Raw genomic sequence first — 26,313 nt, forward strand, 5'->3', positions numbered from 1 at the left:
TCACATGATCCAGCAATCCCGCTATTGGACATATAAAGACATGAAATCATTCTATCATCACCATGTTTATCATAACACTACTCACAATAGCCAAGAAACAGAATTGATCAAGGTATCCATCAACAGATGAATGGATAAAGAAAATGTGTTACATATAGATAAAGGAATATTAATCAGTAATAAAAGATGAAATCCTGTCATTTGCAGAAGAATGAGTGGAACTGGAGGGCATGATTTTAAGTGAAATAAGCCAGACACAGAAAGAAATATCACATTTTCTCTGATATGTGGAAGCTAAAAACAACACATCCAAACATGAAATACCAATTTTTAGAAGATGGGGAGGGGTTGCGAAGGATAAAATGAGATTGGATAATGGACACCAAATCACAGTTAGACAGAAAGAATAAGTTCCTATTAATACACAGGATAGTGGGGTAACACTAGTACACAGTACCTTATGAGCAAATAAATGAGATGAGCTCCAAAGACCCAATTATAAGATAACATCTAGGGCTTGCACTGTGGCGCAGTGGGTTAACACCCTGGCCTAAAGCACCAGCATCCCATATGAGCGCAGGTTCAAGTTTCAGCTGCTCCACTTCCAATCCAGCTCTCTGCTATAACCTGATAAAGTAGTAGTGGAAGATGGTCCAAGTCCTTAGGCCCCTGCACCCACGTGGGAGACCAGAAGGAGCTCCTGGCTTCGGATAGGCATAGCTCTGGCTATTGCAGCCTTCTGGGGAGTGAACCAGCAAATGGAAGGCTTCTCTCTCTCTCTCTTTCTGTCTCTCTTTTTCTCTCTCTCTGCCTCTCCTCTTTCTATATAATTCTGACTTTCAAATAAATAACTAAATATTTTTTAAAAAATAACATCAAAGAGAAGATATGTTGATTGTTCTGATTTGATAAATGCACATTGTATACACACATTGTAAGGTCTCACTGTACCCCACAACTAGTTCTACATCTACTCTTAATTGGATGTGACTTTGGAAAGCTCATCTCAGATCATGGAACTTTACTTTTTTTCCCCTCTCAATTTGGATAGAAAATTGTGAAACTAGAAAATCCACTTTTATGTCTCTTACTAACTACTTAGTTACACACCATTTTGAATTATTCATTAGTTTTTCAGCTAGATTTTAAGTGCCCTAGATATACTTCCCACTACCTAGCATAGTATTGAATGATAAGCTCGATATTAACACACACACACACCCCTTGCCAGACTGAATATTCACTGGAAAATATTGGAGGCCAATATTCACTTATTTCAATATTCTCTAGTCTAGAATTATCCCCTATCAGCAGTGTGAAATGGGATGGTTGAAGGGTTTGTTTGAAAAGAAATACTCTTCATTATCAGTTTAAAATATACTATCTTCCAATTGTTATGTTACATTATCTATAACCTAGAGGATTTGTTCATGCATAATTTTTTATGCATCTGAAAGTAAAATGAGTAAATGTGTGACCTACCTACAGAAATAGCAGAAAGTCATTTTAAGGACAGCCTGGGAAAGGTGGCGAACTTTCAAAATCATATTCCTGTTTAACTGGCATGTACGAATACATAAACCATCATGTCTTCTCATCAGTTTCTGCAATATTATATACATGTATAAACACACACATATACACATGCATACATATAATGTATATGTACACATATATACACACATATAGGTGGCTATATATGTGCATATATATATATGAAGAGAAAAAAAAGATACTCCACAATTATCTTTTTCCTGCCCCTGTGAGAGGATTCTATACTTTAAATTTTTTTCCATGAGGTCCTTCACTGAGAATGTGTTGTGTTGTTGTGATTGTGATACAGATTCAGGAAGCATCCACTGGACAGCTTATCAATGAACTTCAACTACTACAGCAATAGTTAAAAGATACTAAAAAACCTGAGAAGTTTGCCAGGTTATCAGAAACATATGGTACTTTTTAAAAGATTCTCTGAACACAGAAGACATTCTGTGGATTCATTAAGGAAAGAAAACGAAGGCCAAATGTGGGTGAGAAGTTAAGGCTTTATCTGGGAACTCTTTCTCTCACCCCATCTGCCTCAACCAAATCTCACTTCGAGGTACTGAAGTTCTCTGTAGAGGTTAGTCATTTACGTTTTAAGATTTATATTGTTTGAAAGGCAAAGTTTCAGAAAGAGAAAGGGAGAGATAGAGATCTTCACCCAGTGTCACTTCCAAAATGGCTGCAAGCCAGGAGCCAGGAGATTCATAAGGGTCTCCAACTCAGGTGGCAAGGACTGAAGGACTTGGGCCATCATCCACGGCTTTTACAGGCACATCACCGGGCAACTGGATCAGAAAGAGAGCAGCCAGCGTGTGAACCAGCACCCCTGTGGGATGCTGGTGTTGCAGGTGGCAGCTTTACCCACTACACCACAACATCAGCCCCATCTTTTTGAGCTGAATAAACAAAATTATGCCTCTTTAAAGGAATTGCAACAAATGGTACTACTTTAAATAGTAAAATAGAAAATTTGCCTATCAATATACATTTTTTAGAGAAAATTACATGCAATAGGTGTGAGTTGTAAATATAATCGTTTTGCCATCAAATCAGAAACTTCTTTAAAGTCACCCAGAGTACATTTAATAAAGATTGAGCAGTTTCATGCATTATGATTTTATAGTTTCACAATAAGTGTTTGCAAAGAATAGGCAGTGTTTTTTTCATTAAGCAAATTAAGATACATATGTCTCTTGTAATCCTCTCTCTCTCTCTCTCTCTATCTCTCTCTCTCTTTCTCAGAAGAAAACAAGTTCCTCCTTTTCTGCAAGATGGCACAGGAATCCAAGCACTTTTCAGTTTTGGAATTCTTTTGCTCTTAATTTCATATTCTTCTCCAACACCTCTTTTCCTTCTGCTTTCAAAATGCATAGGCATCTCCAATTTTGAGAGAACCTGTACTTTGCCCTGAAGTCTTATTAATCATTTGTTTCCTGTTAATAAATCTTCAATGAGTTATCAATCTTTACATAATGCATGCTCATGCTGGCTTCTTCCTCCTCCACTTGCCTAAAGTTGCACTAGCATCTTCCATGCACCCAGATTTTGTTTCTCTGGCTAGAATATAAGCTTTTGTAGGAAGAAATTATATTATGTATCTCCTGGGGAGATTTACCTGGCATTTTATGCTAAAACCATAAAAGAATAAATGAATGAATTCAACTTACCCATACCCTTTGAATATCCAGCTGAATCCACACAACTGCTAGGATAAGCCAATCATCCTTCCTCACAATAAACTCTCTTTCTAACCTGAGGGATCTCCCCACTGACATCTAACCCATCTGACCTTTCTTAGAAAGAATAAGATGCTTTATTCTCTCTTTGTATTGACTGCTGATTTCTATGCATCCCAGCCAGGAAATCAGGGGCTAGCAAGTGTTGTCAAGGATGTAAGTTTCTAATAGCATAGGAAAACACATTGTTAAAAGGAGAGACACTCTGACTTCATAAATATCTAACCAACAGTATTAGCACTCTGGAACATGCCCTCTAGCTATGAGAAGGACATAGAAAAAAATACCTAAGTACAGAATTTAATTTTAGGAACTCACATGTGCATAATACAAATAAGCATAAGGGAATAAATTTACTAATTTTTGAACAATTTATTTGAAAGCCAGAAGAAGAGAGAAGAAAGAGGAAGAGAGAAAAGGAGAGAGACAGAGAGATCTTACATCTGCTGGTTCACTCCTCAGATGCCTGCAACAGCAAGGCTAGGCTAGGTAGGTTAAAACCAGGATCCATGAATGTCATCCTGGTCTCCCATGTGGGTGGTAGGGACTCGAGTTCTCAAACCATCATCTGCTGTATTCCTGGGTATTTATTAGCAAGAATTTGAATCAGAAACAGAGGTAATATTTGGTCCCAGGCACTCTGATAATGGGATGTGGACATCCCAAGTAGCACCTTAACTCCCTCTGCTACTGTTCCTGCTAATGCATATATTTAAATTTATGAATAAATTTAAAAATTATTTTAAGATGGAATGTCCAAAACTTCTCCTAAAAATAAGAGTAATGTCAGCTGTGATATCTAATTTACAGTATTACTCTGAAGATCAGTTGGACATTAAAGTAATTTAAAACTTAATTTATGAACTATAAATTTGCAAATAATTCTGGCATAATGTCACATTTTATGTATACTATCTACCATTAACTATAGATGTTTATATATACCATCATAGAAACGAAAGAACAACATGAAGTCACAAAATTTAAAAATGATCAAACACAATTTTACATAACATAGTACTCTTTATTGAAAATTCTAAAAATATTTTCAGTTGAGTGAAAATACACTTTTAAGTCTCACAAAGTCTCAAGAGTTCAGCCTTTTTTTCTTATTTAAGAAAGAGTGGGCAGATAACTTTAGTGGCCATGAATAAAGAGATGAATTCCAATGTACTTCCAGCAAGTTAACTACTTTGGAATTACATGGTAGTGACCAATCATTTCAAGTCCATTTATAGCCCACACACTGGGTTACAACATATAAAACTTATACTTAAGAGTCCTTCTTTTTTTGCAGCTATCATTAAGCCTGCATTTATCTTTTTAATCATTAGAAATTATGTACATGACCTTTTTGCAATGAAAAGAATTTGAAATGTAAAATGAAATATAAGATCACAAATTCCCAAATCGGAAGATTCTTTAGAAGCACTCTACTCCAGTTTGTAAAACATGAGACAGTGAATCTCTTTGCTCACATCCCAAAATAAATGATGATCCAAGGCTATTTCACATTGTGCTATTGTGGCACAATGATGTTCTAATTAGTTTGCTACCTCTAACATTTTCTCTCTAACAAGCAGAGGGTTCTTTTAAAATTTAAATTAAATCAAATTCCATTGTTCCAAGCCCTTCCTTTCTATGTTTGTCAGGGTTTTCTTTCCTTAACTAACATTTCTGGGAGGAGGAAGGAGGCTTCTTTTGGCTTACTGTTTTGGAGGTTCACAGTCTGAGATTCAGCATCCCCTTTAGTAATAAGCATCTGTTGAGATGGGAGGATGGCGGAGGGACATTCACATGGTGAGTGTGGAAGCAGAAGACACCAGGGGCACACCGTTCCTCCGTGTCAGTGTGTCTCCCTTTATGAAACCATCATGATTTAATTCTGGGGCTCCACCCTAGCAACCTCATATAATCCAGTCTCTGTCCAAAGGCCCCCACCTTTAGACACCATAATTGGATCATGTCTGGACCCTAAATCTGTTCACCATCCATCCATTAACTGTTCATGTAAGACTTTGGGATATAAACTTCTGCACTAGTGTGGGGGCCAAATCCTGTTCAAACCATAACAGTTTCTCATTCAGATAATCCTAAATACATGTATGAAAGATACCATATATTTTAATATTTCCTTCAACCTCTACTTTCTGCTTGATTACTCCAACTCAGCTCCTGGCCATTGAATATTCCTCAAATCCTTGAAGCGCATCTACCTCAAAGTTTCTGTACCTTCTATTCCCTTAGCTGGAAGTACTTTTCTCCCTTAATAATATAAGACTCTGCCCTCATGTTTTAAGGGATTCTGCCCCCAAATCAACTTCTCAAGAAGTTTTTACTAAAACCTCCATCAGTTAGTACAACCTGTGAATCATTATAACCTTCCTTTTTTATTACTTCTTAGCATTTATCACAAGATGCCAATATTATTTGCTCACATTTACATTACATTAAACACATGCACAATTATATTTATTATCTGTGTCACTCAACTAAAATGCAGATTCCATGAGGATAGAAACATACAAAGTCTTTTCAATCATAACTATATCCTAGAAAAGTCCTTTATATCTGGCTTGGCACTCAATAATTACTGATTAAATACTAGGAGAACTCACTAACTCATGAATAAACCTCTATCCTCTTGGACAAGTTTAATGATTAGAAAATTCTTTTACTACTGTTAAAACTCGCTGTTTCTACTAACCTTTTGTGCCTATAGAATTTTTCTGAGTCATAAAAAACAAGCCTAAACATCTTCTCTCACCTCCTCTCAACAACTCTTCAAATACTTGAAGAAAGGTACAAATCACTCTGCAGTAAATTCTATCAGTTCCTTTAGTCATTCTCCAAATTACGTGGATTCCAATGACCTCATTTTTCACCTCTGTGGTCTTCCCCTGAATATGTTCTAGGTCACTATTTTTCAAACTGTAGGTAGTGACCTTAGAGTAGACCATGAAATAAATATATTGGTTCATATTAGGGAGGCAGTATAGTGTTATGGCTAGGCGTTAAGCCATTGAAATGATAAGTTTAGTGATTTATTAATGTGCAATCCTGGGAAAGTGACTTTACCTCAACTTACCTCGGGTTCTCTATCTTTAAAAAGAGGAGAATAATAATAGAATCTGCCACATAGGATTATGATTAAAATTGAGGATTAGTATGTGAACATTGAACATCTGCCCCAGGAGAGAAGAGGGCACTTCAAAGACAGAGATGGAGATAGAGAGAGAGAGAGAGAGAGAGAGAGAGAAGAATGGAGTGCTTTTCAGAGACTGGGCATCAGGCCATGATTCCCTTCCTCAGGCTCAGGCGGGAATGAGAGAGAGAAAGAGAAGGAGGACCAAGCAGGGTACTCCTTCACACTAAGGGGAGCGGCCAGCCTTCTTGGTGACTGATGCCGTGGGAGTGGGAAAGAACATGCCATGTAAAAATGAAATTTTGTTTTGACATTTTGCCATCAGCTAGATTGAAAATGTCATGTATAGTCTTAAGCATTTAGATCCATTATCACTCACATTCTAAATGATGTCTGCCGAGGTTACAAAGTAGGGCTTGTAAACGGAAAAATACCAGTAACCACAATAATATTGTACTTAATGGATTTTAAAGTAATGAACAAACCAGTTTCTAAAGTTCAGTTATATGAAGTTGCTTGTACAACCCCAACCCATCATTAACCTCTTTCACACCCTGAAATGTACTAAATAGCAAAGACTGCACTATTTTTACATGAAGTTTCAAAGTTGAGAGCTGGGTGATAGGTTTATAGAGACACCAGTTTTCTCCTTGGAGCTGAGAATTTTAAATTAACTCTGGTTTATTCCCTGGAGATAAGGCCCCTCTCATGGCTACCACGCTAGGTTTTGATGTAGTCTTGTAAACTGAATGAAGATGCAGCTTTTCTGAGATTCAGAACTCCTGGGAAAAGAAGCACGGGGGTCTCGCTCCCTTTTGCCAACAGATTTCCTACAACCTACTGGTGAGAAAATATGCCACGGTGCCCTCTGAAGGCTGAAATCCCATCCATTCCAATGCTGATTTTCTTGTTTTCAGGAGCAACTCACACAGAAACTCCAGAACTCCTGTTTTTAATGTTTTCTTAGAGTCCTGGATGACTCTTTTCTTTATTCAGTACTCCTGTATTATAAAATTATGAGCCGTCTTATTTGATTGCTCTTATTTTGGCATCATTGCATTTACCTCTATTGCTGGGTCACTGTGTTTGAGTTTTTCAGGTTTCCCATTCATGTTGTTTTAGACACTTCCTAACTGTTATTCCAGCTCCGTTCTCTCCTTGATTCTCTGCAAGCTAAACAGCACTGCTAGATTAATCACCCACTAATCACACTGCAGCCGACAGGGTCCTTCTATGATTCCACTTTACTGACTGAAAATAGACCGAATCATTAATGTTCTGCCATCTGGCATCAGACAATCATATCCCCCATTATCTTCTACTTCCTTTTCTTTTTAGGTCAATTTCTTAAGGATGGGTTTCATATTTTTGTTTATGAATTTTCTTCATCCAAGTCCCCTCCTCCTCCGCATGTTTGCCTTGGATTTAAGTTCTGTGGATCCTTCTAATGTCTTTTACACAATCTTTCTTTGTCATAAATTCCTCAGGCCTAAAATTATTCTCCTCTCCTCTGGACTTCCCCAAATTTTACTTTTGCCTCTCTTTATAACACATTGTATGTTTTACTTCATATTAAGACTATAGGTACACACATGTACTTCTTTTACCTACAGTAGACCTTAGGAGCAAGAACCACTTCTTGCTTCACGTGTCTAAAAGTTCTGCCACACAACGTACTTTCATACAATAAGTAAATGAAAGGCACATTCATTCCTTAAATACTAGACCATGAGCTGCCTGAGAGCAGGAGTAAAATGTGTCTGTGTTGCTCATCTGTTCAACCAGCTGCCTGACTTTGTACCTGAAAAGAATTATGTTCAAAAAAATTAAGCTGAACAAAAAAACAAAACAAAACAAAACAAAAAAACAGAAACAAATCAGAGCCTTACCCAGTGGCCTTTTTTCTAGAAGTACTAAAATAGTATATTGGACAGAGATTCAGGTACCAGCCCTTGTCATATCATTTATGTAGAAGAAAACTCATCTACAAAGGAAAAGGTACCACAAGCAAGCCTTCAAATTTTTCTCAATAGAAATACATACTCTGCAGTCTGTTCCTTGAAGACTCAAGAAAATATCTGGAGTATTTTCTAATTCTCCTTTTTCAAGAGAGCTTGGATGCATATTGTTTTTACATGCTTACTCTTAAACATTTTTTGCAGATAAAATAACAACTACTAGTATGACAGGGAAAGCATAAACAAAATATACAACAAGAAATGAGGTGGAGTTTGGAAATTTGGGTTTCTTGCATGTTGCTGTAAATGCTCACATCCCCCAAAACCATCGAAGCCAATTGCCACTATGCTGCTGTGTGGATCCCCTAGCATTCTACTTCGTTACTATTTGCAACCAAAGTTTTCCTAGGTTGTTGTAGTTATGCTTGGGGAAAAAATCAATTCTTCCCCTTTTATTGAAAAATTATATTCAACAAATTTTAACCATAACCCATTCTACAAGGTTTAACATAGATGGTGTTGATTTACTGTCCCATTCATAATCTGTTGATGATTAGCCTTCCTGGAAACAATCCACTCCCTTGTCTAATGATATCAAGGTGTTTGTTTTTAATCTGTCCAAAATCATCCTAAGGACAAATGCTTTATTGAAGAATTATATTTTAATTTATTTTCAAGCAGTGTTTTTGATGGGCATTTGCATTAACACAATATGATTATGCTTCTTTACACTAGTATCTATTCACATCAGAAATTACCTGCACATACAGTCTCAGATGGTGGTCAAAAATTGTACAAAGAAGTAAGAATAGGACTCCTTAATATCACACAGCCCTGCTGCTCATCAATGCGGCTTTTTCTGTTCTAATGCTTTTGTCATGTATATGAAAGTCATTATGTAGTTTAGAAAACAGAAGATGAAGTGAAAGAGGAAGATCAGGGACCTAGGATGCATTAATATTCCACCAGCATCAAAGATATTTCCCTCGAGGGGCTCCTACAGGCCACGCTGTTATTACAGTGCCTATCCATTATCTTGTGCTGTTCTTGGTATTAAGACAATAATGGAGAGAATAGGATTATGTGCAGATGATAGGAAATGTGAAGGCAATTCAGCAAGATAGGAAATGAATGGAGACATGATTCTTTCATCGAAGCCAGGGATAGTTTAGCATAGGGTAAGAGAGAAGATAAATGAAGCAAAATGAAATCTTTACAGGTTACCAGGGGTAAAATGAGTGTTCTCATATAATCCTATGAGTTTAACCTTCTTGATAGAAAATACCATGGCATCTTTCCTTACAATCCAAGTCTATGTGCCTTCGGAGATGATCTGTTTTGTTCTAAAATTTCACTTGTGGGAAAAGCTGTCCAGTGCTTACATGGTCACAAGGTGGCCTTAAGGGGTGGCATAACCTTTTAATTCACTCCCATCTTGGAGAAATTGGGGCTGTTATTTAAGATTCCCTAGTGGAAAGGACAAGCCCAGCAACTCTCCTGACCCATCCCTTATCAAACAATGCCCAGCAATCAAGAGAGCAATAAACTGAGCACCAGACGGGGGAGTTCTATTATGAAAAATGCTTAATCTTGTTTTTCAGAGCCCCCATTTCTTTTGACACTAACCCTTCCTGTCCACACATGCACATGCACATACTTGCACATGTGAGAGTACATACACACACATACAAACATACACAAACACACATCATCCAGTCCTTGGAAAACAGGAGCAAAAGCCCTGACTTTTTGAAAAGATCACCTATCTCGGATGCCCAAGGCTAATGTAACTCAAGGGTTGGCATTTCATGATGATTGTGTGGAAACAAGAGCGGCAGATTGTGTCATTTGCCGACAAGGCACTGGCACACATAAATGTAAAGAAAAAGGAGATTTAATTAAATGAAGGCACAGTCATCTGCAGACAATATGACAGGGCCAGAGAGAGTGCTTTCTGTGTTCACACACTCTGCTTACTCTTCAAACACTGCATTTGATCCTGATTTAAATTGGATAGAAATTCAACCAAACTGAGATCAACAATATAATAACATCCTCTAACTCAAAGAATTACCAAGGGGAATTGAAGAGGAAATATTGGAGGAAACCAGGATGTAGATACACTGTATCTATAGGCTTGTCTATGAATGGGAAAGCTGAGGATATCCAGGCTGCATATGGAATGTACATTAGTATATCCTGCATGGACTTGTGCTGCAGCAAACACAACTTACTTCTAAATTCATTCTTTATAAACAGGATTGGACTCCTTAAAAAAATAAAAAGTAAAAATATATAGGTAAACAGGACTCCTTAAAAAATAAAAAGTAAAAATATATAGGTATGTATGTCCCCCCAAAAAAATCTACTGAAGGAAAAGGAAGCAAGAGTAGGAGCAAAATACATACAAATTTCCACCCAATGCATGAACCTGTTATCTATATAGGGAAAAAAAAAACATCTATAAGAGGAAAATGTAATCAAGACCTTGCACAGCTTTTGGGCCTTTTCTTTCCCCTCCCCCAGCCCATTCTGGGCTCTTTGGCTCGCCTTTCTGGTTTTCTGGTTTTAAAAATGGCTCCATACTGCTCTCTGCTGCTGGTTTATAATTTTCTGCTTGGGAAACTCAGAGCAGTTCCTGCTTCTCTTGTGATATCTCAGTATATCAGGTCACGACTGACGTTTATACTTAACATGACTGTTTCTAATTTGAAATAAGGCACGTGGGTAATTCACAGATTTGGAATGCCAAATCCAGTTTCCTGGCTCTATAATTTTTTTCAGATTATAGGGAACCTGACTTTTTGAAGATCTCATTCTAGCCTCAAGAATCATTTAAATGTGAAAGATTGTCCTCTTAAGGAATTTATGTATTATTAACAATCACTCTATAGATTCATATTTCTTGGAAAGTTAGGGGGAAGGAAACACATTTTGGAGATGAGTTGGGATCATAATTAATAGAACCCCTTAAAATTCCACATCATAATAAACCCAATTCCTACTAAGAAAATCAACAAAATAATACATGTGTGAAAGAGCTCAATACAAGGTCTGCACTCAATATACTTGAGCTTTGAATCAAATCCAAGCAATCAAACATCACTTGAATATTTTTAATTTAGGAGAAATTTGACTTCTGAAAAAGTGTATTCCTACCATTAGATAAAAAGTATTCACATTAGATAAAGTATTCAAAGTGTATTTTACTCTTTCTTTTTGAAAACATGACTGGAAAAAGTGATTTATTTGCTTATTTTAATATGAAATATCAGAATGCTAGGATTTTCACCAAAATCCGTATTATTTTATACAGTCTAACAAATGTAAGCACAAAAATGCTCAGTGGAGAGCTTACTACATAATATATTTCTACCACTTGGAAATATAGATGATTGCAAAAGACAGTCAACATCTGCGATTAGAAGTTGTAATGTGTGGTCACATGACCACGGCTCCATCTGAAAGCATATACTCGGTTGTGTAGTCAGCGGGTTGTTCTATTTTGTGCCATCATTTTGAACTGTATCTTAAGCATGCAACCCTGTCACTCCACTCAACAGAAACACTAGGTAAGAAATAAAATGGACAGTAGTGTGTGGAATTCATGGGTGTCACTCACCAAGGTCCTTGGCCTTGAAATTCACTGTAGCATAGAAGAGTGCAGTTGTGTAGACTCCCCCTAGAGCCAGGATGGGTTCCTATCCAAAACTTGGCTTCAATGTTAAGATTGATAACAGCAAAGGTTCAGCAAGAAGGTATGAAGAGGTTTATTACTCACACAATGAGGCTTTCAGCTGAACACAGGGCAGATCGCAAACACTGGGGAATATGGCTTGACACAGTGGCAAGAGACCTGGGTTAAGGTTTTTACAGTGTTTGGGGCATGGGCCAGGGTAAAGGATCCCACATCTGCTTTGAACTTTTTGCTGATGCCAAAGGAGGGAAAAAATTGACTTTTTTCTCAGCTTGCCAGAGATTTAACAGAAGGGGAATGGTAAGACTTAAAAGCCGTTAGTGGTTAAATATCAAAACAATAAAGTCAGATCCTTTCTAACAAATGTCTTCTACTTACATTAGCAGCTGTTCTAATTATGAGATGGTGGTGAAAAAAACTCTCCAAATGCCATGTAGTCAATACTGAAGGAAGATACTGCTCTGAACCCAAACTGGGCAAATAGCCTCATTAAAGCAGTGAGAATTCACTAATGCTATTCTTACATACTGAGGGTCTCTTATCCAGATTTTTGAGGTGAAAAATGGAGAAAGGTTGGGAGAAGAGATTGTGCATGTTTGTGTTTGTGTGTGCTTAAGATTTAAAAGCCAAAGTTACATAGTGAGAGAGAGGGAAAGGCAGAGAGAGGGAGAGAGAGAGAAACATCTTCCATCTGCTGATTCACTCCCCAAGTGGCCGCAACTGCCAGAGCCTGGCCGATCTGAAGCCAGGAGCCAGGAGTCAGGAGCTTTCTTCGGGTCTCCTACATGGGTGCAGGGACCCAAGCACTTGGGCCATCTTCCGCTGCTTTCCCAGGCTAATAGCAGGGAGTTGGATTGGATGTTAAACAGCCAGGACTCAAACTGGTGCCCATATGGTAGAAGCTTTACCCACTGTGTCAAATCTCAGGCCCCTAGATTGTGTTCTATGAAAACCTTTATCCACGTAGTAATTCTGTCCAATAAGCACGTATTGTAGTGCTGGGCTTTGCTCCCAGTGAAGTTGATGGAGAATGCACTGGGCCTATCTTCAAGGGGTTTTCCTTCTATACATGGAGAGTTCTTCCATAAAAAAATAATCTCACTATTGACCGTGTCATAAGTATGCTTATTTATGAAGAACAGAAGGATCAGGCAAGATCAGCAAAATACTTACTCTGCGTTGAGGAATGAAGAAATCAGAGAATGTTTCATAAAGCAGAATCTTCAACTCTAGATGATTATAAGGCAAATAATAAAGCAAAGGACATTTTAGGTAAAGAAAAACAATATAAAATAAGTATAAAAACAATATGATAAAATAAACAAAGGCAAAAATAAGCCCAACATTTCAGATTGGTAGTTGGATTTCCCTAATACATGTGAGGAAGGTAGTTTTTAAAGAAGAGACTAATGATCTACAAAATCAGAGTGTAAAGGAACAGGCCTGTTACGGAGAAGTGTGTGGACTTTATTCAATAGTTCAACAGTTTTCAACTTCTTTGATCATGATTGCCTAGCAGTACAAAAATTTGAGTATTAGTTCCCCATAGAGATACATAGATTTCCTAAATTATTTACACACATTTATGTCGTTCACAGATAGCTTAAGACACAATAACATTTAGGAAAAGACCATCATTAATGATAGTTCTGAGTTGATTTTCCTCAAGCATGTGGCCATCACTAAGACTGAAATGAGAGTAATTATTGTATTAAGTAAAAGATAATCATTTGAAACAATAAATAATAAATGAAAGTGAAGGCTAAAACAGAAGACCCAGTAAGCCAGTGAAATGATAATTCCAAAACCAAGAAACTCTCCCAGCAACAACCCATTTTCTTTTAAAGGTTTATTAAGCCTTAATACCAGTTTTTTTGTCTTTCATTTCCCTTAGAAATCTGTTTAAGTGAACTATCGCCCCTGGTACAAAATGAAGAAAAGTTGCCTTCTCCCTACAAGCAGATATAGTTCTTGTAAGGCTTGGTATTTACATAATTGAAGGAATGCTCTTTAATACAATGTAACACAGTGCTGGAACCAACTCCTCCATCTTTGCAAATGACTCATGTCTGGGAGGGCCCTGCAACTCAGACTTTCATAGATTGTGGGTAAATCCATCTTTGTGGCTGCATTTATCTCGGGCCTTCTGGAGTGGTGGCCACCTGCTCCCCACTTGATTAATTCTGTTTAAATCACAAGGAAGCTGAGTTTCATGAAGGTTTGGAGCAACTTCATGGTGAAAAATTCCTGCCACCGAAAGACTGTAAAAATAAACATTGAAAAAAATAGCTTATCCACAAAAGTACATGGGCTATTTACTTTTGGGTTGCTTTTACTTGCATTACTCAACTATCTCAAAAGAAAACACTGGAAAAGGCATAAGGAGCAGGTATAATAATGTTGATGCAAGTCTGGAAAAGATACTGCAACATTGTACAATAATGTGTTAGGAAGCTTGCTTAGGAGTCATTTGTCTTCTAACTGTCTGCAAGTAATGAGTGTGTTTGGTAAATAAAATAGATTATTAAATTTTCAAATAAATATTTTCTGCCAACTCTGTGTACTGCCATCATGCAATATGCTCAGTAGCATTTCAAGCTAAGACCCATAGCAGGAGGCTTTGGCAATCGGTTCACTCCATGAAAGTAAGCCTGCACCAGAAAACCCACCATTTTGGACAGAAATATACAACATATTTAAATTGTCATTGAAAGCAAAGCATATAACATTTGAGCATGTGTACAATACACCATGCCACATATAATGCATACTATATACAACATACTTCATTATTTTCTTTTTGTTCTACACTTCTGTTAGATTAATGATGCTATGAAAAAACCTCTATGTTACTGTGCGTTATTTCTAAATAAATGCTAACTGTCCCATAGATGGGTATTATAATCTTTCTTATAAAGTGTTAAAAATTATTTAACCTTAAAACTCAAAAAAAAATTATTAAAAATGTTATTTTACCAAATGTCCATGTAAACAATTGTTATCCTTTACCTGTCTACTATGTGGGGTCAGTTACCAAGAAGTATAATCAAACACAAATACACACCTACAATCAGAAAGGTTATCTTTACACTGAGCTCAGATATGCCCTCCAGTGAGTTATTGCAAAATCACTCATACCTTCTTGGGCTGAACTGAGGACAAAGCACAGGGATGATTATTACACCTAGCTGTGAGTTATCCCAGAACTAACTGTAATCCAGATTCACTTACACCATAATTGCTAATGTGTATTCTTAACCATTAACAAGATTTTGGGATTTTGCTGAACACCTGCCTTCCACTAGAACTAATTAAAGAAAATAAGAATGGAATACTCCATGGCTTCCTTTTTATCCAGTGGCCTAGAGTGTGAACCAGGAAACTAAAACAACTCTAAGTGTACACTGATGCACACTGAGAAAACCCCACTTATGCATTAAGGAGAATGATGTCACCAAGCCATAGGAAACCTGTTTTAAGGAAAACCAGTTTTCTATTGATTAGAGGTTATATTTTACTGGTGTTTTGACTAAACAAAGTAGTCCAAAGGCTTTATTTCCTCAAAGAGAAAAAGGTCTTGTAAGTGTTATTTTCATCCCTCAAAATACCCAAAGTACCCCTCTTCTACCTTACAACACTGCCTAAAAGATTCCTTCTTCCCTGTTTTTTGTTCCTTTCAGTGTATCTGTTTCTCTATTCATTTCTCACATTTCAAAAATCGTACTTCATGAGTTATTTCCACTTTCCTTAAGACTGCAGTTTTTTCTTTCCCATGCCAAACTTTAATTTTCACTGTTTCCATCTTGTTCTGTGCACATATTCTAACTGATTTCAATCCCCACCCCCGTCCGGGACTTGACCCTCTAAGGAACCATTTTTATCATCTACCAAGTCAGCTTTTCTACGGAAAGTGTCCGCAACTGACAACAAGGAGTGTTGAACACGGTACTGAATCAGAATCAGCAGAACCACCTTGAGATTAATAAGCCATGGATGTGTCAAATGTGCTAGTAAGGGAGGCTGAAGCCATGGACAAAACTAAATAAAAATAAAATAAACAAAAAAATTTATTAAAGTTGAGCTTCCTAATTTCTAGAGAGCCAGAATGAAAAGTTTCAAATAAAAATTATTTTTTAAAGATTTATTTATTTATTTGAGAGAGTTACACAGAGAGAAGAAAGGCAGAAAGAGTGAGAGAGAGAGAGAGAGAGGGAGAGAGAGAGAGAGAGAGTCTTCCATCTGCTGGTTCATTCCCCAATTAGTCGCAACGGCCAGAGTTGCGCTGATCTGAAGCCAGGAGCCAGGATCCAGGAGCTAGGAGTTTCCTCCGAGCCTCCCATGCGAGTGCAGGGGCCCAACGACTTGGACCATAGCAGGGAGCTGGATCAGAAGTGGAGCAGCCGAGACTCGAACTGGCACTCCATATGGGATGCCGGCATTGCAGGCAGTGGCTGGACCTGCCACGTCACAGCACCTGCTCCTACTATTCTTTTAAAAATTATTCATTTAAAACACTTCTCTATGTTACAAGTCATTAGTCCAACCTGGTATACCACCTTAAATCTATCAGCTTATACTTTGAAAGTGAATTGCATATGCAGTGTGTTTTAATCTTCTGTTAGGTTTGTGCTCATCATGCATATGCTTGGAAGAAAGATACAACATTGATTTAAATGGAATGAACTTAAGTGAATGTCATTTGTCTAACCATATGATGGAATGCTATGTCATGAACTTCACTTTATTTATGACAAATTGAATACGGCAGTAAGCTTCTAGTGAATACTGTTTTCCTGTGTGCCTAGTCTAGCTATGGGGCTATTCAGAAAGCTACCATTTTTCCTTTAACAAAGCTACACAAAAAGTTCTTTCAAAGAAAGGTGGTAAAAAAAAAATTTATGAAGTTTTGGTATGTACCCCAGTCTCCTCCTATGTCTAAGACATCAGAGAAAGCTCTAAACACATCAGTCACCTTATGTTTTAGATTCTGAATTTCAGTGGAAAGAGTTTATATTTATTGGAAAAACAAGTATGTTAGCCATGATTTTCAGTGTCTTAAATGCATAATTTAATGTAAAATTATAAAATTCCTTATCAGTTAAGTTTTATTATCCTTATATTATAAAAGTGTAAAATAAGACTAATAAAGGTTAATCAAGGAGCTTGAATTAAAAGGTGTAGTAAACAATGAGAAAAGAATATTAAGTAAAGTTCAATCTGTTAATTTCTACCAAATTAAAAACACTGTCTTGTTTAAAGCCAGTTTAAACTTTCTTATCCTGAAATTTAATCTTAGAATCTGTGTCAGATGGGATGACTCCTAGGAAATTGTTCCTGTGAAATTTGGCCAAACTGTGCAACAGGGACATGGAGCACTGGGCTCCACGCAGGAAAGGTGGCTCTACTGGCAGTCCTCAAGCAATCAGAACAAATAAATTTTCAGTAAAGGACAAATGGCCTCAGGCCTGACATGAGTATTAGTCAGATCAGGAGCTGTACCCATGAAACAAACTTTAAGCATAAGTTTTGCTATACTGTCATATAAACTTTTACCTGTAAACTGTTCAGCAGGCAGCTTATTTTAGATTCTAATATGGACAGTGAAAATCCAGCCAAGCATATACCAAACACTAGTAGGTTCTGCTATTCTAGAAGTGGATGACCAAGGGTTGGAGGACTAGGTAAGCAATGAGTGAAAAGTTGAAAGAACCATAAGCTGAATATAAAGCCCTTTGACCACATACTGCTTGGTATTTAAGTTCTAACTATAGTTTACTGTTGGTGATAATGGTTAGACATCTTAACATCAAGAAAAGAGCAATATTTTTAAATTAATCAAAGCTGTGAGTTAATTCACAAAATAAAAATAGAAGAATGATTGATATGCTAAAAAACATTGCTTCACTAATGACTGAAAAAGTGAAAACCCAGATACTGATATACTATTTGTTGTTTATTATACAAAAAAGAAAATTCTCAATGTTAAGCACACATTTCAAATTTAAATATGCGTTTTTTATTTTTTTAAATGTTTATTTATTTGAAAATCAGAGTTACAGAGAGACAAGGAGAGATGGAGAGAGATATTCCATCTGCTGGTTCAATCCCCAGAAGGCTGCCACAGCCAGGGCTGAGCCAGGCCAAAACCAGGAGCCAGGAGCTTCTTTCAGGTCTCCAACATGGGTGGCAGGGGCCCAAGCACTTGGGCCATCTTCTGCTGCTTTCCCTAGGCCACCAGCAGGGAGCTGGATCTAAAGTGGAGCTGCTGGGACACAAACTGATGCTCATATGGGATGTCTGCACTGCAGGCAGCAGCTTTTTACCAGCTATGCCACAACACTGGCCCCAAATAGGCACACCTTTTTGAAAATGCCTGGATAGCTATAGAATCTGGTTTTCTTGTTGCTTAGCCTAACATTTGGACAAAAACTTAAAAATACATATGCACATATTATATATACATATATATAAATTTTAACTAAGATTGTTTGTAAAAGAAAAATATAAATGTCCAACAGCTCAATATTAGTTGACTATACTTTAGTGTATATGTATAGTTAATTATCAAGTGGCTACTAAAAATTATTGTTCAGACTATGTATATGTATACTCAATGAAAGGTGGTTTAATGAACTATTAAGTAGAAAATAGTTTTAATATAAATATAATTTTAGAAAAAAGAGGTCTGATGAAACATAAATAATGATAAATATTTACAGAGATGAATCTGCAATAATTTATCCAATTATATCAGATATAATCTCTGAGCAATAAGATTATTTATGATATGTTCTTTCTTTTTTGATTATCTGCATCATCTAAAATTTCTACAATAAATATTTATAAATTTATAATAAAAGTATTAATGTTAAACATATTAAAATCAAATTGAATTACGACATGGTATATATACAAAAGGTTTAGGAAAAAGTAGCTAGGATTAAACAATGGTATGCTGAAAGAGCTATATATAAAATGTATTCTGAGTTAGAATTTTTATGCTCTATTCCAATTTTTCAAAGAAGAAACTTTTCCTGTAAGCAGGAGATGTAAACAAGAGTCTGAAACTAATTTTCATCAATCACTGAAAGAAAAGGTGAAACATGAATAATCCATATCCCAAAATCTAATCAGATTCACATGCTGCAGACACACAAATTCAACTGCCTTTGTGGAATGCTTGCTCTTTGTTGCACACTCTTCTTTTGTGAACATAATCTGATTTAACGTCTCTACTGCATAAGAGGTAGCAATATTTACTTACTTTTTGAGTGAGAAAAATAATGGTCATAACAAACTAAATGTGGAATTTATTATTCAAAATATTACGGAGGATGTGTTCCTCTACTGCACCAGCAGTTTCTCTGAAGCATCTGTGAACATGTTCAAAACCACAGATTCCCAGGCCCCGTTCCAGATCTTTCCAACCTGAATCTTCTAGTCTATTTGAACCATGATACTAGGTTGGAGTCTCATTGGACAGTATCATTCAGCTTGCTCTATAAAGTAGAAGGAGAAATGTAAATGAAAATGGTACAAACTTACAATATTGTAAGGCTGGAGATCTAATGTAGAGCAGAAGGACTATAGTTAATAATGGTGTATTGTGTATTAAAACTTTGCAAACAGATAAGATTTTAGGTGCTTCCTGCCACCACCAACACCCCTGAAAAGAAATAAGTAATTATACAAGATGAAAAATATGTTAAATTGCTTAGCGGTAGTAATCATTGCACTGTATATATGTGTATCAACACATCAGGTTGTATGCCTTACAACTGAATATAATTTGAAAGATAAAAGTAAAAATGACTTAAGGTAGCATCTCTTCCTATCCTGAGTCTTCCTCTTCTGAAATATTAATATCTTTAAGCCTGTGTGGTATTTCAACCTGGCAACAGAGCTCTAGTTCTGGCCATGAGCAGCTCTGCATATCTTAACACACAGGAATTAAACTTCTTAAGGGACAAGTGATGTATTTGCAACTCAGTATCCAGTACTTAGTATTGGCAGAGTTTATTTGACAGATAGAGTTAGACAGTGAGAGAGAGACAAAGAGAAAGGTCTTCCTTCCGTTGGTTCACCCCACAAATGGCCGCTACGGCCAGCGTGCTGTGCCGATCCGAAGCCAGGAGCCAAGTGCTTCCTCCTGGTCTCCCAAGCAGTTGGGCCATCCTCCACTGCCTTCCCAGGCCACAGCAGAGAGCTGTACTGGAAGAGGAGCAGCCGGGACTAGAACCGGTACCCATATGGGATGCCGGTGCCGCAGGTGGAGTGGCGGAGGATTAGCTAAGTGAGCCACGGTGCCGGCCCTGGCAGAGTAGGATTTTTAACTCTTAAATATAGGCAGTGGATTTTTGCATAGTAAAACAACATTTACCAGTAATGCCAAGTGCTCGTTTTCTTCTCTTCATGTTCCAAGTACAATTCTGGAGAAACAAATGAATTAACAAAATATCCACAATTGTTAGATATGGTGGCTCTGGAACATTTTACAATTTTAATTATTTCATATTACTCTTAAATGTATGCATACAGATATATGTCCAGATAGACCATGTCAATTTTTTTTCTCTTTTGTCATTTGAAGGTATGTTTTTCTAAGTAAAGGCATTGTGTACTTAAAATGCTTCAATGATTTTTGACGTTTAAGTATTTGGACATACAATGTATAGATGCCCTTATACAACTTTGCCTTGGTGACCACAAATGTTAGAGTTAGATCTCCTTTTCATCAGTTCTCAATAGAAATATGATTACGCTTTTGGTTTTTGGCAACTCAAACCTAATTTGCTTATGCCCTGTCTTAGTTAGGATAGGACTGTAAGGATAGGACTTAGTAAGGATGGGACTGTGACTTTCTGTCTTGTCTTGCCTGAATATTTCAACTTTATTTTTTGTACTGATTTACCTGTCTATTGAGATATTGCAAGCAACTGCTAAGTTGTTTTAGAAATGAAATAGATTAGAATGGAAAAGGAGGGGAGGTGGGAATAATGGAAGAAAAAAGGAGTTAAAAAGGAAGGTATACTGAAGGATGGATAGCTATAAAGTGATAAAGCACAAATTGGAATCTAGTTCCCTCTTCAAACCCATTCATATTCCATTATATTCCGTTTTGATATGTTGTTACAAATCAATATTATTGCCAAAGCATATGCTTCAATACATGAAGATTTTCCCAGATAAACAGAAAAAACAATTAAAAATGTTAACCATATTATGAAAGAAAACTTTAAAATCAATTTAGCATTCACTTCCTTTAAAATTATTGCTATGAACATCAATTACTGTTATGTTTTATTAGCAGGTAGTTCTAGTCTTGCAACTATTTGAATTTTATATAGTTGTCAAATTCAAAGCTTCGTTCATTAACTGGTTCATTCAACAAAATGTTTATTGAACACTTTTTGTACTTAGAATGCAGCAATGTACAGTAAAAGATAACAATCCATGTTCTTATTTGGATTATTTCCTAGGGGGATACAGACATTCAGACAGAACATTGGAAAAATAGGGATGCGTAGTATGTTAGAGTACATGCAGTCGTTATGGAAAGATCTGAGCTAGTTGAGTAAGAATTACAAATTTAAATGGGATGGTCGCATTTGCCAACCCAGCAAGGTAAGAACTTGAGCAAAAGACTAGATTGAGGTAATGTAATCAGTTGGGTGCATGCATATCTGGGAGAAGAACCTTCCAGGCAGAAACAATGACCAAAGGCAAAAAGAGGAATGGACTGGGGCCCAATAGCAGTAGAATAAGTAATACCCCTAAACCATCCTTCCTGCATCAAATGGCATCTTTTGTTAAATAGCTGATCAATGATATTTCTCTACAGCATCAAGTTGCTTTATGATTTACACTGCCAAGGTAACTTTAGGGGAAAGTGTTTGTAATGTGGCTGTCAGCACACCGTTCTTATGACAATGTATTCATATTGGTGTCTATGTTAGCACAAATTCTACCACTTAGCTCTCCTTCATTTCTTTCTTGCTTGCTGTTTAGGCTATGGAATCAGCTTTAGACTGGATGTTGGTAGACATACATCTGGTTTCAATTGTCATAAGTTTACTTTCTAATCCTGCCAAATCACTAACTGCTCTCCCAAACTACCTTAGACATGTTGATAACTATCCCACTAAATTGTTTTAAGTCTTACATGAGAAAAACAGGGAAGTACTTAGAGAAGGATTAAGGAAGAGTAATTCACTTTCTAAAAGCATATACATTTCACCAAAATGTAATGTGATACTAGGCCTTTTAAGCGCCCTGAAAAACAACATAAGTTAATTATAAAACATTATTAATTGCTATTGAGTGATTATCTTAGTCCAAAAAATGCTTGGATTCTACCTTTTGTAGAGACCACAGTAATCACTACGATGGGATCTGCAAACTGGACATCCATGGAGAAATACCATTAGTAAAATAAAACAAAGGAGAGGGCTAGAATCTTGAAGCTTGTTCTTACTGCAGTGTGACTGATATGAGAAACCTTGCATCTTCTCCCTGGGATGCAAAACCTTTGTGATTACAAAGAGAATAGTTCAGCTTTGAAAAAGGGTTGTATGTTCACCTTGTGATGAAAAATTCTATTGTTTAAAAGTTGTTTCACCCTCTCTCATCCTTTCTCAACTTATTATAACCTCTGGAAGTAAAAATCACATAGTAATGCAACTTCTAGTTATAATTTTTTAAAATTTTAATATCAATGTTAAAAAAATCAGAAAAAATGTCATTAATTACTAGGCTAATTTTCCCCCTACTTTGAATTATTTTTTGATTTATTTAAAATTAATTCTCCTTTGGTATGCACCTGTGAAGAAGATTTTTTTTTTCTTTTTCTTTTTCTTTTTTTTTTAATAGGAGTTGCTTCATCTGTCTAGCAGGTCTTGCAAAAATTCACTGTCATTTCACATCTGAAAGCTAGACTTGGGCAAATCTCTACTCATGATAAAAAGATAGAAATATCCACAAAGGTACCAGGCTCCATCTGGTGAAAACTACTGACTGTGGGCAAGAGAATAAGCTTTTGTTGAATTTACAGGACCTTTTGTTTTTATCTTTCTTTCTGTATTTCTTTCAAATATAGATTCTGTAGGATGATAGGAAAAAAGAGAATTGTCAGAGAAGGTAGTAGGAAAGGGGAAGAAGGGTTAAGGGATATATCAAAGCCAGAAGCATAATCTTGCAATACATCTTATAGGAAATACCCCTTTGAGTCAGACTTAGCTGATAAAACTCTGAGCTCTCTGGGTTGAGGGAGGGGGAGAGATGCAGAAAGAAAGAATCACAGCTCTTTTGCCTTGGGAATTATAGAACCTGAGGCTCTTGGGTGAAAAACTAATGAGTGAATCAAGTGAAATGCATGATTTCATCCTCTAAAGCTTTGATTTGAGGGCAGTTTTTATTAAATCACAAACGAGATTATTGCCCATCCCCAAGCAAAGAGTAGGTAAGTGGAGTGCTTGTCCCCCAAGGAAAGCAAAACCAATACAGTAACTTTTCTTGGTAGGCACTGACTCCTATTGTCTACTTTCTAAAAATGCTATCAGTAGTTTTTAAATCCCTTGTGTATACTGAAGAACCTTTCATTAAAAAAATAATAATAACATGTATAGCCACGTGGCCATATGAGTAAAGCTGATTTATTTCTTTCAGTTCCAGAGCCCTAGTCCTCTCATATTTCTGTTATAAAGAGATGTATTTGTATTTGTTTTATACACATGCTTTCATAGTTAAATATAAATATTAAAAACACTTTTTGAAAGGGTAAAGCAATGATTATTTGTAATGTGCCAGTTCTGAAGCAGTATTTCGTGGGATATTATCCAGAAGCAAGCTACATCAGAACTACCTGGCGGGCCTATTGAAGTACAAGTTTTTAGGTGGCTGCAGACCCAGTGAATCAGAATTTCTATCGTGGGTCATAGTTTGTGCCTTCATGAGACCTACAGTGCATTTTTTTAAGCAAGCAAATGGTTATTCTTACATACATTACCCTTTGGGAACCACTATTGTAAATGTGCCATGGAATCTAATTGTAGCTCTAGCTTATGTACACAAATCAGTACACATTCAAGGAGTAGTGTATTTACTCTCATGAGTGACAGGCATTAGATATTCTAAAACTGAATATGGGCAGCCACAGAAAAAGAAGAATATGTGCATCTCAGAAAAGAATTCCTACATCTCAGTGTAGACATTGGTGCTATTGAGTTGGTGTACAATCCAACCATTCCGTTTTCAGTTATCACTGCACAAGGGACATGAAGAGATGTGGCACAGATTCACTTAAAATGTGCTAGTCTGAAAATATCTGGGCAAAGAAATCGCATAAAATAATTTCCCAGAGTCGCAGTATCTGAGCTGTATTGAATGCAGTGCTATCTCTTGCATTTACTGAGTACCTCCTGCATGCAAAGCCTGCTCAGGGAGATTTTGTGATTATTAACATAACAGGCATAATCGGTTATATTTTCTTCTGGTAAATTCATACTCAAATCTGATTCTAGCAATGGAAATACAAGAAAAGTAAGAGAAAAGCTTTGACCTTGGCTAAGCAGAAGAGAAGGCTGAAACTGCATGAAGCATGATTAGCAATTATCTACAAGTTTTCTTAGCTTTCCATTCTACTGGCAGTAGTAAGCAATTGGATATATGTAATTTTTGAGCCATGTAGAGATGAAGAATTCTGTCCATTACTTCCAAATATTTTGAACAGCAGGTGAATACACTGAAGCTAATATGTCTGAAAAGCACTCCCCTAGGGAAAACGTATTCCATGGTTATAATATAGAAAACGTTACATATATTCATAATGTATATGTGCAAGATCAATGAAAACCCAGGGCAACAGACCAATAATAACCCATTTTTAGTCTCAATAATTTTACTTAAGTTTGCTTCAAGCAGAATTGCCTCACAATTGAAACTTCTGTGAGTTACAAAGGAGAAAACTGATGATTTGGTGGGAGGTGGGGTCCAAACATGAGAAATGATTTTAGTGAATAAAATTGGGAAATAAGAGAGGCAACAGGGAATGAGCCATGACTGGCTGAACAATGTTGGATGATTGCATTATGCAGTATTTGAATTAATACTCTCTCTCTTAATTATTCCTGTCAGTCCAACCATTGTTCTCCCACCTTCCAGGGCAGCAGAAATTAACAGCTGGACTCCTAAAAAATAGATTCTGTCCCCTGTCCCTGAATTCCACCTGTATCATGAGTACAGTGGATGTCTAAAAACACAGCTATGCCGAGCACACGGAACAGAGAAGGAAGGCCCTCTTGTAGAGACTTTCTCCTGAACAAACTCTTGGAACAATTCTTCTTTGCCATTTCACCTGCCACAATTTCATGGGTTCACATTTCCATGCCAAAGCTGACTGGAGATTAGATGAGCAAATGTAACCTCCAAATCTAAATTCATCCAGTGGACAGAAACCAAAATCAAAAGGAAATTTTCATTTTATTTGCCACCCACTCAGTACTGCAGAGAAAGTGGAAGGTTGAAGGTTTTTCTATGTGTATCTACATAGTATGTATACTTGTAACATACTCAAATGTGTTTAGATGCCAATCAAATTACATATTATTAATGAGATCTTTCATTTGTTCTTGATGAATCAATTTTATACACATGTATATTTTTGTTCCAGTTTATTACTGCTATTTGTAGCTCTCCAAAAAGTCACTCCTCTTTCCTTCCCATTGAATTATTTCATCTATAAAAGTTTAACGTATTTTAACTTTTATGATAACTTTACCCAGGAACTTTGATGAATGAGTGCTAATTATCATTCTGGCCCAGAACATTCCAGAAAATTTGAGTACAGAGTGAAATTTCTAGATATGCCGATAACTGACTTGTTGGAGAAAGCACAGAGACATAGAATTTACACTCAGATTCAGGTGGATTTGCACCCCTTAACTGCTGGAGTTAATTAATTAGAACCTCTACATAGGTATGCCACTTTTTTCTTTTTAAGGCAGAATTGCAGAGAAAGAAGGAGAGACGAAGAAAGATGGATCTTCCATCCACGGGTTCACTCCTCAACTTCAAAATGGCTAAGGCTGGGCTAGCTCAAACCAAGATCCAGAACCTTCATCCAGTTCTCCCACGTGGGTGCAAGGGCCCAAGACTTGAATCATCTTCTGCATTCCAAGGCTAATTTAGCAGGGAGCTGGATTGGAAATGGAGCAGCCAGGACACAAACTGGCACCC

This window comes from Oryctolagus cuniculus, chromosome 7 (genome assembly GCF_051225735.1).
Source record: "Oryctolagus cuniculus isolate XC-2025 breed Fujian yellow rabbit chromosome 7, ASM5122573v1, whole genome shotgun sequence".
Classification (NCBI taxonomy): domain Eukaryota; kingdom Metazoa; phylum Chordata; class Mammalia; order Lagomorpha; family Leporidae; genus Oryctolagus; species Oryctolagus cuniculus.